The sequence below is a fragment of the Nicotiana tabacum genome, chromosome 8 (genome assembly GCF_000715075.1).
Source record: "Nicotiana tabacum cultivar K326 chromosome 8, ASM71507v2, whole genome shotgun sequence".
Taxonomy (NCBI): Eukaryota; Viridiplantae; Streptophyta; class Magnoliopsida; order Solanales; family Solanaceae; genus Nicotiana; species Nicotiana tabacum.
This window is the reverse complement of record NC_134087.1, coordinates 186,066,002-186,092,572: the sequence shown is the minus strand read 5'-3', so window position 1 is coordinate 186,092,572 and position 26,571 is coordinate 186,066,002.

Genomic DNA, 26,571 nt, shown 5'->3' with positions numbered 1-26,571 from the left:
TTCTTATATCCAAATGCCCACTAAGTCTGTATCTGTGAAATACCGATGAATTATTATTTGTGATAAGTGAGGATAAACTATATGTTTTGGTGAATCACTAATTAGTTAGTGATATATGTCGTTCAAGTAAGATAGTAATACGTACAACTTCCCCATCTCCCCACTAGTATTATTAATGGCGGACTCAGGATTTTCATCAAGTGGGTTCAAATATATGTGTGAGCACTTAATTTTTGCTCGATGAAAAATACTCCTACGAATTCACAAAAAATATATTTGTTTTTAATTATTTTAATTTTGTAACGACCCGACCAGTCTTTTTGAGCTCTAGCACGTTGTTCAGCAGTTTGAAGCCATGAGCAGCTTCACTTCAGGTATTATGACTTGTACGAGGGGTCGTAATTGAATTTCGGAAGTTTAGAGTCGATTTGGAAAGAGAATTCTCATTTTGAGTAAACGACCTTGGAATGGGGATTTAAAGGTTCCAGCAGGGTCGTATCATGATTTCGGGATTGGGCATATGCTCGGATTTGGATTTGGAAGTCCGTAGGACATTTCAACGCATTTTGGCGAAAGTTGGAAAATAGAAGATTTTTGGAAAGTTTGACTGGGGAGTTGAATTTTTGATATCGAGATCAAAATTCGATTCTCGAAATTGGAACATCTTCGTTATGTCATTTATGACTTGTGTGTAAAATTTGAGGTCAATCGGAATTGATTTGATAGGTCGAATGTAGAATTTGAAATTTGTTAGTTTTGAATAAGCTTGAATTGGGGTGAGATTCATGTTTTAGTGTTTTTCAATGTAATTTGAGGCATCGACTAAGTTCGTGTCATGTTATGGGACTTGTTAGTATACTTGGTTGGGATCCCATGGGGCTCGGATGAGTTTTGGAGGAGTTTTTGGAAGAGTTTGGCGTTTTGAGCATAAGCATGTAATAATCCAAAGGTCCATTTTTAGTTCTAGAGATCGAAACTCGATTCCGAGACTTTCGAGATTTTTATAATGAATTATAGGTGTGATCTGGAAAGTTTGGTCTAATTTCATCAAGTCGCGATTGAGTTTTTAGCGCAAAACATGAGTTAATTATTCAACGAGCGAAATTGGTATCGCATTGAGTAAATGAGCTCTGAATTGAGTTTCAATTGAAGGAATAGGTTCGTATTATTATTTGTGACTCATAGGAATAAGAATCGTCGAATTCCGAGTTCGTATGATGGAGTTAGAGCATTTTTAGTGAAATTAAAAGCTGCTGAAATTTCCGGGCAGTTGTTGTGTTTTTCGCAGGTGCGTGAACAGTAATACACCTGTGTGCACAGTAATGGCAGGTGCGTGAACAGTAACCGTAGGTGCGAAAATGTTGGGCAGTGTATAAATCGAGCAATCCGAGATTTTTACTCATTTTTGGAGCTATGGAGCTCGGATTAAAGTGATTTTTAAGGCGATTTTCACCATATGGATTGGGGGTAAATGTTCTATATCCAAAAGTGATTATATTTAATGATTCCATGGTTATTTTCATCAAGTATTAGTGAATCAAATGGAAGAAATTGGAGAAAATTTGTAAAATTTTCAAAAACTAAAATTCTAGATTTGGAGGTCGATTCGTTATCGGAATTTGATAAAATTGGTATGGTTGAACTTGTATCGGAATAGGTTGTCAGATTTTGTGAGTTTTTTTTGGAATCCGGGCATGTGGGCCCGAGGGCGATTTTGTCAACTTTTCGAGCGAAGTTAGGAATTTATCTAAATTGAATTGTTGTGAGTATTAGAGCTTATATTTATGGATCTTCTCATTTCTTGGCTAGTTTTGGATCGTTGCACATCGATTTGAGTTGTTGGAAGGGCTTGAAAGCTGGTTATGGAACCTCGGAGCGAGGTGAGTCTCCTTTCTAACCTTGTAAGAGGGAATTGTCCTCATAGGTGAATTAATTGGATTTGTGCTCCTATTTGTGGGGGCTATGTACGCGCGAGGTGACGAGAGTCCGTGCGTAGCTACTATTATGTTTAAGTTCGGGTAGTCTAGGACCCAAAAGCATATTATACTTGGAATATTTGTAATCTTATTGACAGTTTAAATTGCTTAAATCACATCTAATTAGTAAATAAATTTCTAAAAAGAATAAACTTCATTTTCTTGAATTGTTAAAAGAGAATTGGCTTTTCTTTGGATAATTGTTCCCTGATGAATTCTTGATTGATTGATTGTTATGTTAATTTATATTTGACCGCGTCGCATGTATGATTCGCGAGAGGGGTAATAGATGCATCTACGGTTCGCGTCATTCGACTCTCTAGCAGTGCACAGTTTAAATATTGTTGGATCGGGTCGTACGTCCTCGACATGATTTGTGCATGCTTGCATTGCTTGCCTTGGGATTTATAGATGATATTTGTTCTCCCTGACTTGAGAATAAATGTATAAATGATGAAAAGGAATTTGGGAATTTCCTATAAAAGAAAGAATTGTTTACTTGCTCCATTCTATTGAATTACAATCCTGTTATAAAAATCCTCGATTTATTATATTATGGATGTATCATTATTAGACCACTAGTAAGTGTCGAAGTCGACCTCTCGTCTCTACTTCTTTGAGATTAGACGGGATACTTACTGGGTACACATTGTTTTCGTACTCATGCTACACTTGTTGTGCATTTTTGTTGCACAAGCACATGTATTCTTAGTGGCCTACTGGGCGTAGCACCATGGATGATGCGAGGACTAGGTGAGCTGCATTTCTCGAGGTGACCGGCAACCAGTATAGTCTCTTTCAGCTTATTGTATTTACTTTCTGTCCAATTTGTATTCCGGACAGTTATTGTCCTTTATTCGATTCCTTAGTAAATGCTCATGCACTTGTGACACCGGGTTCTGGATGTCTATGGGAGTAGTTAGTATTTTGAAATTGTTAAAGATATCATTATTTATTGAGTGAAATTTATTCTTTATTGTTTAAATGTATAAAAGAAGTGAATTCAAAAATATCTAAAACAAGAAATTACTAGTTATTTGGTGTTGGTTTGTCTGACAATGGTGTCCGATGCCATCACGACCCTTAGTGAATTTTGGGTCGTGACAAATTTTATAGAATTTTTAGAAATTTCTTCCTAATTGTTGTTGGCATTTTAGTTGCATGTTTAATATTTTAAAATTATAAAAAATACCAAAAATGTCTAAAATATTCATTGCATAACATTTTAGGTTAATTTTTATTTAATAATTAATTACATTGAGTTAATTGCATTATTAAAACAAAAATCACAAAAATAATGTCCATTTTTTTATTTTTGCTTTTAGTGTTAAATTAGTAATTTTCTTTCATTAATTTAGGATTAATTAATTATATAAATAGTATAAATGTATAATTAGCTTAAATTTACAAGTTAGATTGATTTAGGACTTAATTTAGAATTTTATTAATTAATTTGATTTTAAAATCAAAGAAGGGAAAAAACAAATAAAAAGAAAAGGGCTTTTGTTTCTTTTAAATTAAAACTAGACTAGGCCAATTTAAAGTGCTCCAATTGCCCCAAAAACACCCTTAATTCGTCTCATCCCAGTCCCCAAATACCCTGTCCAACTTTCTACTAACCAAACAACCCCTTTTTAAATCTCTCAATCTCCACCATTCATTCATTTCAATCTAACGGTCCAGAACTCGCCATTTCCCCCCCTTATATTTTTCCTGAACTGACCCCCATACCCCTCAAAAATCCCTCACTTTCGGCTCTCTCACCCTTTCTCATACCTCTCTCTAACTACCGCCCTAAGCCGCCATCGGAAATTGCCCACGGCAACGGTGACACCCTAAACCTGCCCAAAATCACACCATATAATGCCCGGAACTCAACCATACCCTCCCATATAACTGTCCCAAAAGCCCCCCCCCCCCCCCCACCACCACCACCACCACCAAATTTCCCTAGCTGTTGATTGATTCAATTAAAATAGGTTTAAGTTAATTGCATGATATTTAATTTAATCGCATGCTGTTTAGATTAATTTAACTAGTTCAGTAAGCTATTTAAGTAAAATAGTTATTTTATTTATGTTTTTCCTTTAATCCTTAAGATAGTTTTTGATTGTTTGAATTGCTTATTGGAATTAAAAGGTTTGAAAAGGTAATGATAAAAACTTTAAGGAGGTTAATTGAAAGCCAAAATTAAGGAGTCTATGTCTGAAATTACCTAGAAGGTTCTACAAGATAGTAGTAGAGACTAAAGTGTAATAAAATAACTGAAACTGGGGTAAAAAATGGTTAAGTTCAGAAGTAAATGGACCTAAAATACATGAGAAAAATATGTATAGACAGTTGTCTATTTTCTGGTACAAAAGATGCATTATCCCTAAATTTCAACTGACAGAATTTCCAAAAGATTCCCTCACACCCCTCTGATTTTTTCTCACAAAAGCACACTCTTATATTCTATATAAACAATTATATATCATTGACCTAGATAGGCTACCCACAAAAATTCCCTGAAAAATACACTGATTCTGCACTGCTTTTGAGTCTTTTTCCTTCATTTTCACTTTTAGCAAAGAACTCCACTGGTTTCATACTTTTGCTGTTTTCAGTGGTTGCTGGTGTTGAATTTTTCCGACGAGGTTTTGGCATTCAAATATGGGCTTCACTAGTAGCAAAGGATGAAAAAAACAGAGAAAAATAAGAAAATGTGAAACGAGGTCGCCGGAGGTGTAGGCAAGATCTGATAGTTTTTGGCCAAATCTGTTAGTTTTTGGACTGATAAGCCAAATTTTATTGTGGTTCCTTAACCTCTTTTTGTCCATTAACTCAAAATCGAAACCTAATTGATATAGAATGCAAGGATTAAAGAGCCCTTGTGCACATCTGTATAGAGCACAAAAATTGGTTGAATGTTGTAGTATTTATTTTTGTTTCTTCACTTGAGTGCTCAAAAGCAAATAACACGAGTGTATATAAAATAATTTTGTAATTTATCGGGAAAAATAAAAGAGAGAGTCGAGTGGAGAGAGATTGAGTATGCTGGGAAAGAAGAAAGAAGAAAAGAAAAAATCCTAGAAGTATATCTTTAATAATGGGCTAAAGGTTGAAAAATTTCTTTTAAATTATATACAACCTAAGGTAAAAACTTCAAACCTAGATTATTTTTAGTTGGGCTGCTGGGCGAAGTGACAAGAACCGTAATTCTTCCAATTAATTTTGCACCTTAAAAAAGAAGAAACAAAAGGTACAACTTAGGTATATTCATTGCAGATTATACTTTCATTTAAAGGAAAAAAGAACGTGTAGATTTTTGTTTCCTAATAAATATAGAAATAGCTATATTGGAAAAGAGTTATACTTGTTGATTGGTTTAGAACCAGGATTCCTTAAAAAAAATTAACCTACCTTACCATTGAGCTATGCACTATGTTTAGATCAAGTGGGTTCAACATTTTTATTATAACTGTATTTTCTCAGAAAAAGAAAAAATAAATTTGTATATATAATATATTTTTTTGATAAAACGAGGTTATGATCCCATGTAGGTTCACTCCTATTGTGTCACATGCAAGATTTTTTGTAAGCGGTATCAACAATTGGATATATAACTATTCGTGCGATCTTATTGTAACTTCGAACTTTGTTCGTGCTTTGAATTCAATCTAAGTGATCAAAAATTATTATCTTAATAAGGACATCCGATAAAAATAAAAATAAAAAAGAGGAATTTTTACCTCCTATAGCAAACTATTACGCCTTATATATTATAAACTAAAATAATTTTAAAATACTATTATTTATAGCTACATTTTCTATATTATAGAAAAATAGGTATTTAATTTATTTATACCTATCATTGAGGAATGAGATATGCCTATTATATTCTCTCTCTCTCTATAGCAAGATTCTCAATCATCTCTCTTTTCCATCAAATCAGCAGAATCGTCGGTGTCATCGTGGTCGTTGTCAGAATCCTTGTCGGCGTCAGAATCCTTGGCATCATCATCCACTATTGACGCATTCTCTTAGGCGAATAGATCTGGCCATGGCTACGCCGGAGAAGATTTGAGGGTTGGATTTTTGTTCGTCTCCGTTTTTTATTTTCATACAATGTATACATTTTTTTTCTTCAGAAAATGCCATCTCCGACGAACTTTTTTCTCTTCTTTGCTATTTTAGTCACATACAATGATACAAATACATTGTATGATGTATAAATATACTCTAATATATTGTATTTTTGTATCTGTACAAATACACTCAAATGCACTGTATTTTTATATAAATATATTATTTATTCGCCCGTATTTATGTATTTCGAAGGTCTGTATTTTTTGAATACAACTGAATATCACTGTGTTTTGTGATTTTTTGTTGTTTGAATACAGTCAAATTGAATACGGTGAATTGAGTACAATGTATACAGTTGAATTGAATAGAACGGTATACACCTTATTTCTTGATTACCTCAATGTATTTATAAATACAGCCGCGCAAATACATGGAATACGGTACACAGTAGCAGCAAATTTTATGTAGAACTGATTTTGTTGAGTTAAATTAGGAGTGATACACGCTAATTGATCCTCTTTCAGTTATTAAATAGCTGGGCTAGCCTATTTTTAGGCGAATTCCATTACTCTATTCATGAGTACATTATCCCGAATACAACGAATACAGTTGCACAACTGGATTCCCCTATTTTTAGGCAATTTTGCTACTGTATTCATGAATACAGTAGCGCAAATTCAATTGCATAACAACAAATTTTATGTAGAATTGATTTTGTTGGGTTAAATTAGGAGTTATATAGGCTAATTGTTTCTTTTTCCGTTAATAAACAGTGGGATTCCCATATTTTTTAGGCTAATTTTGTTGTTGTATTCATGAATACAGTAGCGCAGATACAGCGAATACAATCGTGTAATAACTAAATAGTAACTATAGGAAGTGATTATGTATATGGTAGCTATAGAAAGTTAATAGCCAATAAACAGTATAAATAGTACGGGGCTAGCCCAGTTTTCGGACTGGACATTCAAAAATAGCCAGCATTTGCAAAGTCATTGAAAAATAGCTACTATTTTGCTGCAACACGGAAAGTTCCAGCATAATATACTGGAGATCAGTGCACCTGTGTATGAACTTCCAGCATATTATGCTGGAACTTTAACACGCGGAAAGTTTCAGTACGGGATTTCCAATATATTATACTAGAGTATTTTTTCGGATTTTGAACAGCATTTTCGTTCAGATTATCTTTATATGAAAAGTGGCTAAATTCGATTACTTTTGAAACTGTGGCTATTTTTGAATGACTACTTCTAAATCTAGCTGATTTTGAATTTCTCCCCACGAAACAATAGTGGTTTCTGAAAATTCCTATAAAACAAAGGAATTTTTACCTCCTATAGCAAATGTTAACACCTTATTTATTTTTAATAAATACCATTTAAAAAAATATATTCTATAGATACCTTTTAAGTTTTATAACAAAATATTTAATTTTTGTTACCTCCTAGCCCTAAACCACTAAATACGCTAATTAGTTACAATATTTTCTTTCTTTCTCTACTTTGATACATCTCATTCTCTTCCCCCATCCCATTATAATTTCTGATTTTCTTCCTCTTCTCTGTCTAGTTCGCTTGCGATTTCTCCTCCGTCGATATCCTCCATTGTAGTAGGAGAATTGTTAGAGTATAGTTGCACACGCGATGACGCTGAGGACAAAATTGACTGGGTCAGCATGGGAAGCAACCATAGCGAGGCAAGTGGTACTACTTGAACAGCTACGAATCAAGAAGTTGTCTTGCGGCAGCGTATTTCCATGCCCGCAAAAATTATGTATGATTAGTATGTGGGTCCGTTGCTAATTTTGCCTTTGCCGTAAACGAAGTTTTCCAAATCTCTAGTCACGTTCAACTAAAAAGCCAACAGGAAAAGCAAAAATCCCATGTTCTCCAAGTCATAATAATAGTGAATACCGTCCCTGCCAATTGAAAAAATTGAGATATGGATGTTGTAGGATGATTTTCTGTTAATATATGTCAATGTATTTTCATGTATTTCATTGTATTCATTGTCTTTTTTCATTGTAATTCAATGTATCTCGTTGTATTCCATGTATTTCATTGTATTCACTGTCTTTTTTTCTCATTGTATTTCAATGTATCCCGTTGTTTCTATGTATTTCATTGTATTCACTGTCTCGCTATATGCCATGAATGTATTCATAAGTTTTTTTTTTAATTTATATAATTTATGTATTCAGATGTATTATATAATTTCTCTGAAGATTGCTATATTTTGGGGTATTTTTCGGTTGAGAATCTTTTTTATAACTGAAAATACAAAATTTGTGTGTTATAATTGAGTTTGTTGAGTTATATTATGAGTCTATTATGTTAATTGATTCATTTTCCCTTCTAAAAACAGTGTAATCCCCTATTTTACGTCGTGAATACAGTCTAATACAATAATTTGTCCAGCTGTAATCCCATGTTTCACTCCATGAATACAGTCGAATACACTCGAATACAACAACTGATTAGCTGGACTTCCCTGATTCACGCCTATTTTTGCTACTGTATTCATGGATACAATAGCTTAAATACATCAAATACATCTTATAACCACATAAAAGGCATCTATAATCCGTAATATAGCAAATGGTATCTATAGATGGATAATTACTACTAAAAGATAGTGTTTTATGAAAATTTCCCTAAAACAAATCATTTATGAATTGGGCCACAACAAAATTCCACCTTGGGCTATGCTTTTATCAGCCCAAGTTAGCTGATAGTCCAACGAGGATGAGTTGGGTCGGACTAGGCCTTTTGACAAATTACGCTAGGTGGACCTTTTACGATCACCATTTAAATTTTGACCTCGGTAAAAAAAATTCAGAAAAATAGCCTCTAGCCGGAATATTGGGGCGTTCCTAGAGATCACTAGAATTTTCTAAAATTCTGGCAATTGCCATGTTTTTGTTTTGATAATCACCATATGAACAATTATGGCGAATCCCTTGTCATATTTTATGGCAATTCCAGATGATCACCATATGAAAAATTCTGACTATTCACAGGAGTGCATCCCAAAATTCTAGTTGAAGGCATTTTTCCCATGACTTCTCTTATCGAGGTCAAATTTAAACTGCTGCACCAAATGATCCTTTTTGTGCCAATCATCCCTTAACATTATGTACTCTCCCACGTTCCCCACAAAACTACCAAATAAATGTTGGTCTTTCAGTACATTCTACGTCAATATATATATATATATATATATATATATATATATATATATATATATATATATATATATATATATATATATATAATAGACATTTGTCGACTTATTGTAAGGGGCGAATATACTCTATAAAAACCCCAAAAATAAATGTTTATAGCAAAATTTGATGTGTAACTTAGAAAATATAGTAAATAGCATGTTGTAACCCGTTCATAGAAGTTCTTTACATTTGCGGTGCATATAATTTAAATTCAGTATAAATAATTAAACGACATTTATATGATTTAATTAATTATTGGCAGGAGATCCTTTTTTTTTGAAAAAAACATTTGGAAGAGTACTTTGCTAGTAATAAATGCTTATGATAGATTAAAAATATTTGAACCAAGAACATGAAAAACGATAACGTCTTTGATTCTTCTTCATAAATAATACACCGGTACCTCACATTGACGCCTCATTTCTTAGCTTAATTTCTTCATGCTCGTTCCATACAAACAAGTAGTGATCACCAAAGGGTTATTATATTTCTATCATTAATTCCATTTGTTTTTGTATACGGGTAAAATCGAGTTCATGGTGTACCCCGGCCTCCGACACGAAAATCCAGGCTCGAGACATGATGACAAGGGGCTGACATCTAGGCGAAAGTCTCGTCGAATCGGAATCCGGGGGCATGACGACTGCCCTCGAGAATATCGAGGTCAGAGCTCTGGATTGGTCTAGACCTCGAACGACTTCGGGGAACATTATCAGACAATCAAACATAGCCAACAGAAGGCCGAAATATCCGTGATCGAACGGATACCATGGCGGGGATCTCGACACGTATCGATAAGGAGTCGGCAATCAGTTAATCAGAAGATTTTTTACCTTTTATAGAGTTGTACCTAAGGTAAGACTCCCCTACTATATATAGGGGGTCTGATAATTCATGAAACACATTGTAACACGCGTTCCAAGGCAATATATTATTGTTTTCTCTATTATTTAGCTTTTTCACTTGTTCATCATTGTTGACTATAGCGAGCCAGGATCGAGGGTGAACAATTTCACTAAGGCTGAAACTGCCCTATCCGTGTGGTTTGAATTTATTTTATCTTTACTTGTTCAATCTAATCCAATTTATAGCTTTGTGTCAAATTAGTCCGTGTATCTTTAAAACCGCTTACAAATTCAATTGTTATCCGATTTTGAGGGTAAACAGTTTGGCGCCCACTGTGGGGCAAAGGATAATAGTGGTTATTTTATACAAACCTCTATAACACACCCTATTTTACACTTACTCTTTGGAGTATCTTTGATTTCAGGTAAAAACTTGAAATGTCGAACTCCCGGGTTGCCCCTTTAAACGTGGATGTTGAATTCGTCCACCATGGTGAGAACAACAATGTAGCACCCGGTAACAAGGTGTCCCCCATCGACCACAATGGAGTTCCAGTTGCAGACCCGATCGAGGCTTGCTCGCATGTGGCTATCAATGCAAATTTGCCTATCGATCCTGAGAACAACATCCGTAGAGAAGTCTGATCGATTGCACAAATACGCAAGGCGGCGAAGATGATGGGATCAACTTGCGAGTGATCTTCGAAATGTTACAGGCTCAACAGGCTGCAATAGCCCAGCTCCAGAATCAAAGCCGTGCCCCGAGCAGGATTGAGCCCGAGCCAACCCGGGAAGTCACCCGCAGAAATGAATCGATCATGGAGAGACCAAATGAAAGTGAATCGAGGACCAACCCCGAGATCATAAAAAATGCCCGAGCAGCTGATAAAATAGGTAGAATCGGGAGAGAAGAAAATTGAAGCCAATGACGAAAAAGTAGAAACTTACAATTACCAGGAGCATCGCCGATATTAAAAGGCCTGGATTCCATGAAGTTTGTTCAAAAACCTTTGCCTCTGTGCGCAGCTCCGAAGCCTATCCCTAGGAAGTTACGCATACCCTAGATTCCTAAGTACAACGGAACGGCAGACCCAAATGAGAATGTGACCTCCTATACATGCGCCACCAAAGGGAATGACTTGGAAGATGACGAGATCGAGTTTGTCCTACTGTAAAGGTTCGGTAAAACTCTGTCAAAGGGAGCTATGATATGGTATCACAACCTACCTCTTAATTCTATTGACTCATTTTCTATGCTTGTAGATTCCTTCGTGAAAGCACATGCCGGGCTATCAAGGTCGAAACCAGGAAGTCAAACCTTTTGAAAGTAAAATAGAGGGACAATGAGATTCTCAGAGAATTCGTATCCCGGTTTTAAATAGAACGAATGGACCCTTCAGTCGCGGACGATTGGGCCATTCAGGCCTTCACCGAGGGACTCAATGTTCGAGCTAGTTGGATTCACAACAGTTGAAACAAAATCTAGTAGAATATCCAGCTGTTACTTGGCCAACAGACATAATCAGTATCACTCAAAAATCAGGGTTGAAGATAATCAACTTGGGCCCCTTCCGGGTCCGTCTATCCCGTCTGAGCCATCGATAGAGTCAAAAGAGACATCGATCGTTAACCGAGATCGAGCAGGGATTGTTATCAACCATACAACGGATGCCAAAGAGGTAATAAATCTGGGTGAAACCCCGTAAGGAGTGATCGAGCTCAGAACAACCGGGGACTCATGAGCAAAAATAGTTTTGACAGCCCCATCGGGCCTAAGGAAACACCAAGGCTTTTGGAATATAACTTTAATCTTGCCACCGCTGCCATCGGACGTATCAAAGACACCAAATAGCCTCGACCTATGCACTCTGATCCAGCCCAAAGGGATCCTAATCTAATGTGCAAATATCATGGCACTCACGGCCACATAACATAGTATTGTCGCCAATTAATAGATGAAGCAGCACGTCTATTCAATGGCGTGCATTTCCGAGAGTTCCTGAGCGAACGAGCCAAGAATCATTTCAGGAATAGAGATAGTAATAAACAGGTCGAGCAGGAAGAACCTCAGCACTTCATTAACGTGATCATCAGTGGGGTCGACATTCCTAGGGGCCGGTGTTAAATCACACCAAAGTATCCATCACAAGGGAAAAAGAGACTCGGGATTATGTGCCCGAGGGAACCCTGTCTTTCAATGACGAAGACACAAAAGGGATCGTGCAGCCCCGTTACGATGCACTGGTTATATTTGTACTCATAAATAATTTTCGAGTTAAGTGTGTGTGAATTGATCCAGGTAGCTTGACCAACATCATCAGATCGAGGGTCTTGGAACAGCTCGGTCTACAAGATCAAATTGTGCATGCAGTCCAAGTTCTAAACGGATTCAACATGGCATGTAAAACCACCAAAAGGGAGATAACATTACCGGTAAACGCCGCCGGGACCATCCAGGAAGCCAAGTTCTATGTAATCAAAGGTGATATGAGGTACAACACTCTGTTTGGAGGCTATGGATTCACAACATGAGGGTAGTACCCTCAACTCTACACCAACTATTAAAATTCCCAATGCCAGGAGGGATTAAAACAGTCTACGGAGGACAACCAGCCGTAAAGGAAATGTTTGGGGTTGAAGAGGTGATCCCAATATCCGCACTTACAATAACAAAAAGTCTAGGTTCGGTCGCCAAGGAAGAAACCAAAGAGCAATTACCAACACCGGCCTTGACCCAACCGGAGAAGCAGGGGACCGATGAAGACAACGACTACGGGGTCCAGGTTCTTCATAATCCTTGATGATACCTATGCCACCAAGTCAACAGTCGAGGAACTGGAGCAAGTCATACTGATTGATCATTTTCCCGATCATAAGGTATACCTGGGCACGGGGCTAAGTCCCGAGCTCAAGAAAAATCTCATTCAATTCTTTATACCTAACGTGGATTGTTTCACTTGGTCCCACCTTGATATAACAGGGATCCCTTCGGGAATAACCACTCATAAACTAAGCCTGGACCCATAGTTTCATCTAGTCAAATAAAAAAGAGACCTCAGTCCGAAGTTAAACATGCATTCATCAAAGACGAGGTATCTAAACTCCTTAAAAGAGGGTTGATTCATGAGGTTAAATACCCAGATTGGTTAGCTAACGTAGTGGTAGTCCCTAAAAATGGAATAAATTAAGAAGGTGTGTATACTATAAATATTTGAATAAGGCATGCCCCAAGAACTCTTTCCCTATCGATCGCATGATCGATGCGACGGCCGGTCATAAGGTCCTCAATTTTCTCGACACCTATTCTGGGTACAAGCAAATTCGGATGGACCCGAGCGACCAGGAAAAAATGTCCTTCATCACTAAGTACGGTACCTACTGCTATAATGTAATGCTATTCGGACTAAAAAATGCCGGCGCAACTTACCAACACCTAATAAATCGGATGTTCGAAGAACAAATAGGAAAATCAATGGAGGTTTACATTGACGACATGTTAGTTAAGCCCCTACGAGCAGAGGACCATTTAAAAGATTTGTAGGAAACCTTCAACATATTGAAGAAGTACAACATGAAGCTGAATCCGGAGAAATGTGCGTTCAGAGTCGGATCCGAGAAATTTCTCGTATTCATGGTATCAAATTGGGGGACCGAGATTAACCCTGATAAGATCAAGACCATTGAATACATCACTGTTGTGGACAATATCAAAGTCATTCAAAGGTTAACAGGTCACGTAGCCGCCTTGGGTCGATTCATCTCGAGATCCTCCGACAAAAGCCATCAATTCTTCTCACTATTGAAGAAAAAGAATAGCTTCTCGTGGACTCTGAAATGCCAACAATCCTTGGAGGAAATCAAACAGTACCTCTCGAGCCCGCCTTTTCTTCACACTCCGAAGGCAGACAAATAGTTGTACCTATACTTGGAGGTATTTGAGGTAGCGGTAAGTGGAGTCCTGGTTCGGGAAGAAGAAGGTACGTAATTTCTTATCTATTATGTTAGCAGAACTCTAGGCGAGGTCGAAACTAGGTATTCTCACCTAGAAAAATTGGCACTCACTTTGCGAAGCACCTCTAGGAAGCTCAAACCATAGTTTCAATGCCACCATATATGTGTTGTAACAACTTACCCATTGAAGAACACAATGCATAAACACGATATCTCGGGACAACTGACCAAATGGGTCATGGAAATCAGCGGGTACGATATCGAATAACAATAATGAACTACCATCAAATCTCAAATTTTGGCAGATTGTTTGGCCAACTTTACGCTAGACCTAATACCCGAGGTCAAAAGAGAATTGTTGTTGAACTCGGGGACTTCCTCGGGAGTCTAGACCCTCTTTATTGACGGTGCCTTAAACGCAAAGGTCCGGACTTGGCATCGTATTGAAGCCACCATCGGGAAATGTGGTTAGACAATCTATTAGGACTATACATTTGACTAACAATGAGGCCGAGTATGAGGCTATGATTGCTGGTCTCAAACTGGCCAAAATCTTGGGGGCAGGGGTGATCGAAACTAAGTGTGACTCCCTCCATGTGGTGAACCAAGTTAATGGGATGTTCGAAGTCAGGGAGGAACGTATGTAGAGATACCTGGATAAATTACAGGTAATGTTACATCGGTTCATGGAGTGGACCCTACAACATGTGTTTCGGGATCAAAACAGTGAGGCAGATGCTCTCGCTAACTTGGGATCGCCGATCGACAACGATAAGTTCAAATCGGGGCTAGTAGTACAACTCAAGAGATCGGTGGTAGAAGAAGGTCACGTCAAGATAAACTCAACAAGCCTAACTTGGGACTAGAGAAACTAGTATGTAGAGTATTTTAAGACCGAAAAACTACCTTCGGATCCTAAGGAGTCGAGGGCTCTGCGTACAAAGGCAGCCTGGTTCGGCTTGTCCGAAGACAGTACCCTGTTCCGGAGAATGTTAGATAGCCCACTCGCGATATGTGTAAGACTAAGAGATACCGAGTATGATATGAGGTAAGTCCATGAAGGCACTTGCGAAAATCACTCAGGCGCTGAATCACTAATTCAGAAAATACTTAGAGTCGACTATTACTGGATCGACATGGAAAAGGAAGCAAAGGAGTTCATACGAAAATGCAACGAATGTCAAAGGCATGCTCTGATGATTCACCAGCCCGGGGAGCTATTGCATTCGATCTTATCACCCTGGCCGTTCATCAAATAGGGAGTGGACATCGTCGGTCCCCTTCCATGGGCACCCGGTAAAGATCAATTTAATTTGGTTATGACTGACTATTTTTCTAAATGGGTGGAAGCCATGTGTTTGAGAAAGTTAGGGAAAAGTAAGTCATTGATTTCATATGGGACCACATAATATGCTGGTCCAGAATGCCGGCCGAGATTATGTGCGACAATGGGAAGAAGTTCATCGGTAGCAAAGTAAGCAAGTTTTACGAAAAACATAAGATCAAAAGGATCTTATCGACACCCTACCAAGAGGAGTCCACGAACAAAATCATACTCCAGAAACTCAAGAAAAGGTTGATCGACGCCAAAGAAAAATGGAAGGAAATCTTACTCGAAGTATTTTTGGTATACCAGACGACCTCGAAGTCGAGTACTGGGGCTACCCGTTCTTCTTGGTTTACGGTGCCGAGGCTCTGGTACCGGTCAAAGTAGGAGAATCGAGTCTTAGGTTCTGATATACGACTAAAGAATCGAACAACGAGGCCATGAATACAAGCTTGGAACTATTGGATGAAAGGCGTGAGGCCGCCCTCATCCGGTTGGACGCCCAAAAATAATGGATTAAAAGGTATTACAATCAAAGATCCAACCTTTGACCCTTCAATGTGGAGGACTTGGTGTTAAGGAAGGTCACACTAAGCACCCGGAACCTAAATGAGGGAAAACTGGGGCTGAACTGGGGAGGTCCATATCAAATTATCGAGATCACCGGAAAAGGATCGTACAAACTCAGAACAATGAATGGGGAGCGACTACTGAGCAACTGGAATGTAACTCACTTGAAACGATACTATTGCAAAGGTACTACCCCATTTATTTTCTTTTATTTACATAATTGGACTAACATTTGCAGGTGATGTTCAAGGAACGATGCAACTTTTAGGCCTGAAAGCACACGTTGTGCTCTTTTTCCCTTAAACCGATTTTGTCCCAAATGGGTTTTTCAGCAAGGCTTTTAATGAGAAAACAGTGGATCGTGCTAACTTAGAATTGAAGACCAGTTATGAACCGATGTTAAGGATCACATTAGTAGTATCTGAGGCTTCTCTATGATCGGCCACAAACACTAGGGACATCGCCCTCGAGTAATGATTTTAGCAAGGAAAAAAACTTTTTGTTCGAATATCCTAGGCTCGGTCGAGAGGATTTATTGTAAGGGACAAATGGTAAAATGAACAATGCCTACATAGACTGCCTGAGCCGTGACATAAAGCTTGTACACATGTGTAACCTTGTTTATTACGCACAAAAATGAAAGAAAATTTCTACCTTGCAAATAAATATTCTGCCCCTTTTTAAAATTTTCTTTCTTCCATTTGGTCCCCAAAAGGCATCAAGCCCAAAGGCCACCTAACTCGGGGACTGTCATCCAAGACATATTCGGATGGCCCGGGATAGCGAAGTCCGGGGGCGCAAAGCCTATTAGACAATGCCCGAACTTTAAAGGCTATGGTCATCCCCATTCGGGAACGGTTGTCTTGGGTAAGCCCGGATGACTCGGGGTAACGGGCCCATTGGGCAGCACCCAAACTAAAAAGGCTACGGTTGTCCTAGAACAGCTCGGAGACGTTTGAGACCCGTTATCAAAACATAAGGTCTTCAAAATTTCTAAACTTGTTCAAAAGGCTACCCTCGGCAAATTGTAATATAAAATATTCTAAGTACTTTGGGGAAAGCTCTCGGTCATACCAATCCCCCCCCCACGAGTCGTAATCAAAATAATATCACAAACGAGGCCTGTTAGACCTCTGAACAAGACCTAATTATTACGTGCTAAGGCATTTGATATCTTTGCAATCGTAAAGAAAAAGCAAAACTTGAAATTTATTGAAGGAGCAAATCTTATATATATTAAAAGATATTTAGAAAGGCCAAACGACCTCGATAAAGATTTTTACACAGGCCAAACAGCCTTGAACCTAAAATACAAAAAGCAAAAACATTTACAAAAGCATCTAAGCAGCCTGGTCCTCACCGGTGCCCACCTCATCACCAGGACTATCATGGTATTCTCTGCCCTCGGATCGGCCGGAGCCCTCGTAGCCTTCTTCATTCTTGGGGTACGCTAATGTTTTGGCCTTGGCCTCGAGCCCATTAGCGCTTTCGATCTCGACCGATAAATCAAAACCTTGAGCATGAACTTCCTCGAGGGCCTCCCTTCAAGACTGCCGCTTCTCATACTCCACAATGTCTTTCAAGCGGTCCTGGGTTGCCTCAACATTTGCTCAATACTGGGCCACCATCTCGCTAGCATCAACCTTGGTTATTTCAGCCACTAACATGGCTGCTTTAAGTTCCTTGGCGAGGGTCTCTTGACTGGCAACAATGCTCAGTTAAGACTGTAGCTCCTAAATTTTCTAGGATCGTGCCTTAGCCTTCTCCCTCATCGCTCGAAGTTGAGCCTCTGCCCAAGTCAATAGCGCCCGGGAAGTCTCCTTTTCTGAGGCCAAGCAGTCCATTTTGCCTTTAGCCTCTTCGGCCTCGACCTTGATTACATCCATCTGTCGCGCACCCTTTTTCTTGCGAAATCAGGTTTATGACATTTGGGAGGACAACTCGTTCCCTTTCGGAAATTGGGTTTGAATTGAAGAGTCGCCACCTAATGATTTAAGTGTATTAGGACACTAAGAAAGGTTTGATTTGAACAACCAGAGATTGGGTAAGGGCTTGAAATTATCCCAAGGGGAAGGTATTAGGCACCCCTCAAGATCCACTAGTGTGGTTCCCGGCCAAACCATTGTTGTGACTTTAGGTACAAATAACATGTAGGCGAATAAGAACTTCAAACAAGAGGGGATTTTCACGTAATGGTTACAAAATAGGTGAAGTTAAAAGAACTAAAAGAAAAGCTGATTTTTTTAAAGCAAATAGTATGAAATTTGAGAACGAAACAAATAAATAAAGGAAAAGGGGTCCTAGGTTTGTAAATAATATGGATCACCCCAGTCAACATCCGGTAATCACTCCTCAATGAGGGGCTGCACGAGATGTTATTGCATGGTCATCATATCCATATTTACCCTTTCCCACCTCGTTGAGGTATTAAAGCGCGAAATGGTCTCGTTTACTTGTTGCATGCTATTACTCGCCCCAATCCTATAAGTCCATGAGCTATTTGGGACTACTAATCCTAAAGGAGAGGGATATTGGGCTTACTTGTGGTTTCAGAAGGTAAAAGTACTAAGGCGACAAGCAAAACATATATGGCAAGTATGGGGAAGCATATAAACAAATGAAAAGGCTCAAACAGACCTCCTTTAAGCATAGAAAAACAAGTAGTTAGCATGACTTACACATACTATTTAGGGTCTGATTAAACTTAATGGATCGAGGCAGACTGATTTATTACATAGTTCAGATAAGAAGCCTGAATCAGGCATGTCTGCTGGTTGTAGCATATAAAATCTGATTCAGTTTATAAACTTTCACCCTATGGCTTGCCTAAGTGTTATATGAAGACCCTATAAGAAAGATATCTACTGATTCCAGAAACAATGAAGTAAACATGAATACATACTGATTTAAGTCTGTTTTTAAAGAAAGGCGAGTTTTAGCAAAAGAGCACGTGTCATTGTTACTGGTTTTAGACTTATAAGAGAGTGAAGCGATTCAGATTCAATTAAAGCTCCTATAGGCATGCTTTCTATGTGTTGTCGATTTTGGACACTTTTATAAACATAGTAAAAAATGCAGAAATCCTATAGGCATGGCTTCTAGATGCTGAATTTCGTTTAAAGCCTATGAACATGATATCTAATTGCGGTTGATTATTTAAGACCTATAAACATGTTTTCCTAATGAGGAATGCATATGCAAGATTCAGAAAGAACCTATAGGCAGGATATCTATATGATATGCAGAAATTCAGAAATTCCTATAGGCAGGATATCTATATGATATGCAGAAATTCAGAAATAATCTATAGGCATGGTATCTATATGGGAATGCAAGATTCCTATAGACATGGTATCTATACATGAGAATGCAGAAATTCTTAGAGACATGGTATCTATATGAGAATGCAAGATTACTATAGACATGGTGTTTATATGAGAATGCAGGAATTCATAAACTCCTATAGGTAGGTTATCGACCCCTTTTTGCATACATAGTTACCCCTCCCTTTTCACTAGCCATCCCCGAGAGTTTTATTACAAAGTTATTATAGCCCAGAAAGAGTAAAGTAAAGAAAAAATATAATTAGAAAAAGTACAACCAAGGAGAGCCTGATTCAAACTTCATGTCTGAAGTATGAAGTAAACCAACTCCAAGAGATATTATTTCAAAGCCTTTCTCCTATGTGGATGTGTCAGAGTTCCCTAAGAGCCTCATATGGACTCCGGGCAGTGCTCACACCCAAATACATTATAGATGAAGATATAGTGCAGTGTGGAAGGGCCAGCCCTCAAGTGTCCAAGTTTAGAGGGAACTCAAGGTCCCAAGGCAAGGCTCACAAAAGGGGGCAGAACTTAGAGACTAAGAGAGGGTGCAAGTGTAGAATTCTGAAAAAGGGAAAGGGGAAGGGAAACAGTTTACATTAATACACATAGGGGTATAGGGAATGGGGAGGTGGTAAGGATGCAAGGACAGACTAGTGGGCATACCCAACAATGAGAAATGTTGGCACACCCATAAGCCTGTTAGAACACATTGTTTAGAGGTTAGGATCCTCTAAGGAATCAAGTTCAATCCATAGACAATAACTTGCATATTGCCATGTTTTAAACTATAACTCAAAGCACATAAAGGGAAATAGGGAGCGACGATTCATAGCAGAAATAGGCAGTAGGACATAAGCATACTAATTTAAATGTTGAACTCTACAGAAAGCAGTAAAGTAGACATGAATACAAAGACTGTAAATAAACACATTGTTGTGGTGCTGAAGCTTAAATCAGGACATACCAGTTTCAAAGGAAACAAACAAAGAAAAGTAGTAGGTCTTGTAAACAAGCCACAATGCAGACAAGAAGAGAAAGTTATTGTAAGAGAGTATGAGTTCAGAAGGATTATGATGTCCTCTTTGTGAAAAAGGGTTGTGCCTTTTATAGTGTGAAAATCATGAAGAAATAAGGTAAGAAAATAGTCAAGGAACTGATTGTCAATCAATTACACAAGACTTCCCTTAATTAAGGGATTTAAAGTCAAACGAGTAAAACTAATTTAAGGAAAGAAAAATGAATAAGCACTTTGTGCACAACATGCAATTAAGGGTAAATACATAAAGGTTATTTAAGGACAGAATTTCTGAAATATGCGGTTGCACAAACAAGGCAAGAAAATCAATTAACAGCCAGTAAATCAAAGGTCAGGGATCTTGTATGAATGAACCGAGTCAAAAAGATGGGAAATATTTTTTTAACTTAAGGGAAATCAGCAAACAATGGAAAGGGAATCAATTAGACCTATTTAGAAGGAATTTGAATCAATCACGAGTTGAAAGCCTTTTTAGAGGAAGATTCATCACATATAAAGAGCACACAAACACGTTGAGTTGAAAGAAAATGTTGTGCCATTGCAAAAATCAATAGAAAAATCCAGTGAAGAAAGAGTTTTAGAAGAGTTTAGCCAAAGGTCAGAATCATATGCAAACACGGATGTCCAAACTCGCTTCAGAGATTCGAAATTGGTCTAAAAGAGTTAGGAGTTCTAAAATAAAAATCCTAGTTCAATTAAATCACTTAATCAAACTTGGCAGAACCCCCGAATTCTAGGGTTTCCACCTTGAATCAAGTACAGAGATGAGAAGGCAAGTAATCGAAACAGGCTCAGAGGTTTCAGTTCTATGAAACCTCTTCATTGTTTCTTTCAGCAGCAGAAACTCATGAGAAAACAATGATAGCAAGTAACACGCAAAACATAGTAGCAGAATTCAAAGAAAAATAGAGTAGAAGAAGTTAATACGAAATATAATAGAGAAGACTGATAAGAACAGTAGAAGAAGCATGCTAAGAAATTTTAGAAGAAACTTTAAACAGCGCTCAGTAAAAGGAACTTGATAAGGAAACTTAAGAACTTAGTAAGAAAATATAGTAGGAGAAACATATCAGAACACAGTAGAGAAATCATATAGTAGAAAAGCATACGAGAATATAGTATAGGAAAATACAGCAGAAGAAACACGTAAGAACATGGTAGAAGAAAATACAAGAACCCAGTAGAAACAAATACACATAAAAGGAAAAAGAAAGTTAGAAAACACTTAAATACTCTCAGAAAACCCTAGATCGGAAAAGAAAGATTTTGAAAGTAGTTTTTTGAAAGAAAAGTCAGGAAAACGTTTAAGACCTTAAGGAAAGCATGGATCTGGAACAGATCTAAGGGAATCGGAAAAACCTTGAAGGTTTAGGGTTTCAGAAGAACCCTAGAAATGAGAAAGGCTTTGAAAAGTCGCCGATCTGAGTCAGAGTGGTCAGGATCAGGCTTAAACAACCATGGTACGCCGGAACAAGGCCGGACATGGCCGTGGAACCTCGAATCGACAGAGGTCTGGGTACAAACCTTCAAGGTCAGGCCTTGAATCTTCAGAGATCAAGTGTGTAAGAGCAACAGGAGGTAGGTATAAGACTCCTATAAGCCTGGAACCCATGGATTACGGTGGCTTTCAGGGCGGAAGCGGTAAGAGGCAGCTAGGGTTCTGAGAAGACTCGAGAGAGTTTGAGAGAGTGGAGGGTTTCAGAGGCAGCGGGTAGGTGAAAATAACTTAGGGTTAGTGGGGTTGGTGAATTAAAAATAAAGGTCGAAATGTGGTCGTTGATCATTTCGATCAACGGCCTGGATTAAAAGGGGATCCGGACGGGTCATTCAAATGGGCTGCGGGTCGGGTAATTTTAGGAATTGGGCTGGGGTTCAATTGGGTTTAATTAGGGTAGAATTTAGGCTAAAATTGAAGTAAGTAGGGCTAGTATTTAAATAGCCACTTTTCCCTTATTTATTTTATAAAAACTAGTAAAGTGATTTCTGGAAACAATTTAAAGATACTAAATTAATTAATAATATAAAAATATTAAATTAAAAATACTGGACTCAATTTTGTAATTATAAACGTAAATAAATTTTAAAATAGGCTAATATTGCAATTATACGCAATTTGGCTTTAAAAAATACTAAATAAATTTGTAAAAATGTTCAAAACTCATACTAGCTATATTTTAGTATAAATATGAGAGTCCAATAAATGAATTACAAAAATGATAATTTTGGGGATAATTATTGGGTTTTCTTGATAAAATAGGGCAGTAAATTGATTTAAAAATCTTTTAAAAAAATGGTATACTTTTATATGCATATACATGCTATTTGAAAGGCATTTTGCATATAAAAAATACAGGAAAAAAATTAGGTAACAACAGTTGCCCCTCTTTACCCGGGAAGAATGAAAAAGTTGTCGGGTAAAGATATGATGGCCAATTTGACCGAACGGAATGGTTTGAAGAATTTGACCAAGCTCTAGCTCCTGATCTACCTACATATTCTTGGTCTTACAGGAATCAGGCCATATGTCGTTCAGGATCCGTCGGCGAAATATGCTTATGGAGATTTTTCAAGACGGATGCGATATTTGGGTTGGGATGGATGGTTAAAGTCTAACAGGGCTGCGGGAACTAGAACGGGATTGCTCCTGCTGAGACGGCCATTGCTCGCCAGTTTACCTACAAATAAGCAATACAAATGTATATTGTGCGGAAATTTAAACGTGATGCATGTTCCCGTCGGACCATGAATGTTGTCTTTAGACGGTTAGGATGACGTCCTCAGACCATGACGTCCTGGGCCATGAAGTGTATGATAAGGGAATCGCAGGCCATGAAATGATGCTCTCGGGCTATAAGAATGATGCCTCCGAACTATGACGCCTTTGAATAATGATATGCAAAAGATAAAAGGGGTCCTCAGGCCATGGCATGACGTTCTCGGGCTATGAAAATGGTGCCTCCGAACAATGACGCCTTTGGATAGATTGGCGATCTTTCAGCCCATGAGATGCAGAAGGTGGCGATCTTTCAGCCGATGCAAGATATAAAGAAAGTGGCGATATTTTAGCCATGCAAGATATAAATGAAGTGGCAATCTTTCAGCCAATGCAAGATGTAAATAAAGTGGCGATATTTCAGCCATGCAAGATATAAATGAAGTGGCGATCTTTCAGCCGATGCAATATGTAAATGAAGTGGCGATATTTCAGCCATGCAAGATGTAGATGAAGTGGCGATTTTTCAGCCATGCAAAATGTAAATAAAGTGGCAATATTTCAGCCATGCAAGATGTAAATAAAGTGGCGATCTTTCAGCCGATGCAAGATGTAATAAAGTGGCAATATTTCAGTCGATGCAAGATGTAGATGAAGTGGCGATCTTTTAGCCCATGCAAGATGTAGATGAAGTGGCGATCTTTCAGCCATGCAGAATGTAAATAAAGTGGCGATCTTTCAGCCATGCAAATGGAGGTAGAGCTTAACCTCGGAAGGCAGAATGGTAGCCTTATGCAATGCAGAGAATGTAGATGGAGGTAGAGCTTAACCTCAGAAGGCAGAATGGTAGCCTTATGCAATGTAGAGAATGCAGATAGAGACAATGCTTAGTCTCGGAAGACAGAATGGTAGCCTTATGCAATGCAGGGAATGCAGATGGAGACAGATCTTAGTCCCGGAAGGCAGAATGGTAGCCTTATGCAATGCAGGGAATGCAGATGGAGACAGTAGCTTAGTTTTGGAAGGTAGAATGGTAGCCTTATGCAATGCAGAGAATGCAGATGGAGACAACGCTTAATCTCGGAAGGAAGAATGGTAGCCTTATGCAATGCAGGAAATGCAGATGGAGGTAGAGCTTAACCTCGGAAGGCAGAATGGTAGCCTTATGCACTGCAGGAAATGCGGGTGGAGGTAGAGCTTAACCTCGGAAGGCAAAATGGTAGCCTTACGTAGGAAGTAAAAATGGCAAATGGCAATAGAATTTTCTTAGCTAATAGCGGATTGCGGTATCGTGATTGCAGGGGATATTGTGCCTGCTGGGGATATTGTTGTGTGCGGATAGCAGTTGCGAGCAAGTGCAACGGTTCGGAAAGTTGTATTCCTGAACTTTGTGAGTGAGCGTATAGTATATTTGATGATTTTGCAACTCAAGAGTCTGCATCCAAAAAAAATCGTGAGTTTGTAAAGGGAGAAAGGTTAGTTCGTATCCCCGCTGGCTTTGCTTGACCTGCTCGACTTTGATCTGGCGATACTGTATATATATATATATATATGACTGGGGTAGCGTTGCTAAACAAGGCAATTTTAGTAATAAACATGCATGATTTAGTAAAAGCATAACATGAGTACATAATTAAGAATAGTTTTCTTTAGATGAACCGACGACTGCGACGTGGTTCAAGATATTGCAACTTCTCTTGCTCCGGAATTTTGAGGGTCCTTCTCAAAATTCTGCCCCAGTTTACTGGGCTGCTACTTCTGATGGCTGTTAATGATAAATTGTTGGAATCGACTTCGGAATTTTGAGGGTCCTCCTCAAAATTCTGCCCCAGTTTCCAATAGCGGGGGAAATGAAAATTTTATTGAATTGTGACCGAACCCATTGGGCTGCCTATGTATCTCCTCTTAAATGGGAATCAGGTCAGGCATAGTTCAAATTATATCATAAAAGAAAGCATAAAGATTACACATAGTATCGCTTGACTGCGTCTGAATTGATCGGCTTTGGCCAAACTTCCCCATCTATTTCTGCAAGTATGAGGGCTCCTCCTGTTAGAACCCGGTGAACAATGTATGGACCGTGTCAGTTGGGAGAGAATTTTCCTTTGGCTTCATCTTGATGCGGGAAAATCTTCTATAATACCAGTTGCCCTGGTGTGAATTGTCTTGGCTTGACTCTTTTGTTGAAGGATCTGGACATTCTGTTCTGATAAAGCTAACAATGGCAAACTGCATTCATTCTCTTTCCGTTTATAAGAGCTAGCTGTTCGCAATGACTCTTCACCCATTTTGCATCGTCGAGCTTAGCTTCCTGTATGATCCTTAGGGAGTGAATGACTGCTTCTGTACCATAAACCAACATGTAGGGGTTGCGCCAGTTGATGTGTGGACTGTGGTGCGGTATCTCAATAAAGCAAATGATAGCTTCTCATGCCACTTCTTATGCTTCTCTATCATTTTCCTTAGTATCTTCTTGATATTCTTGTTGGCGGCCTCTAGGACTTCGTTCATCTAAGGTCTGTAGGTTGTAGAATTCTTGTGTTTGATCTTGAAGGTTTCACACATAGATTTCATCAAATCATTGTTGAGTTTGGAGCCATTATCAGTAATGATTGACTCTGGAATTCCTAACTGACACACGATACGGTCGTGAACGAAATCTGCCACGACTTTCTTAGTCACTGCCCTGTAAGATGCTGCTTCAACCCATTTAGTAAAATAATCAATTGCTACTAGGATAAACATGTGCCCGTTGGAGGCGGCAGGCTCGATTGGTCAAATAACATCCATTCCCCAGGCAGCAAATGGCCACGGTGAGCTTGTTGTAGTAAGCTCATTTGGGGGTACCTTGATCATGTATGCATGTATCTGGTAGCGGTGGCATTTTCGGACATACTGGATGCAGTCTATCTCCATAGTCATCCAAAAGTAACCAGTCCGGAGTATCTTCTTGGCTAAGACAAAACCGTTCATATGTGGACCGCAGGTCCCATAATGGATTTCTTCTAGTAGTTTAGATGCTTCTTTTGCGTTGACACATCTTAGCAATCCTAAATCAGGAGTCCTCCTATACAGGATTCCTCCGCTGTGAAAGAAATTGTTGGACAACCTCCGAAGTGTGCATTTCTGAGTAGGATTTGCAAGTTCTGGGTATTCTCCTTTCGTCAAATATTTCTTGATATCATGAAACCAAGGCTTTCCGTCTGCTTCTTCCTTAACATGAGCACAATAAGCTGGCTGATCATGGATCTTTACCGGAATGGGATCAATAAAGTTCTTATCCGGATGTTGTATCATGGATGATAGGGTAGCCAATGCATCAGAAAACTCATTCTGGACTCTGGGAACATGCTGGAACTCTATCTTTGTGAACCTCTTTCTCAATTCCTGTACATGATGCAGATAAGGGAGTATTTTGGAATTCTTAGTTGCCTATTCTTCTCGTACCTGATGTATAATCAAGTCCGAGTCTCCAATTACTAGAAACTCTTGAATGTTCATGTCAATGACCATTTTGATCCCTAAGATGC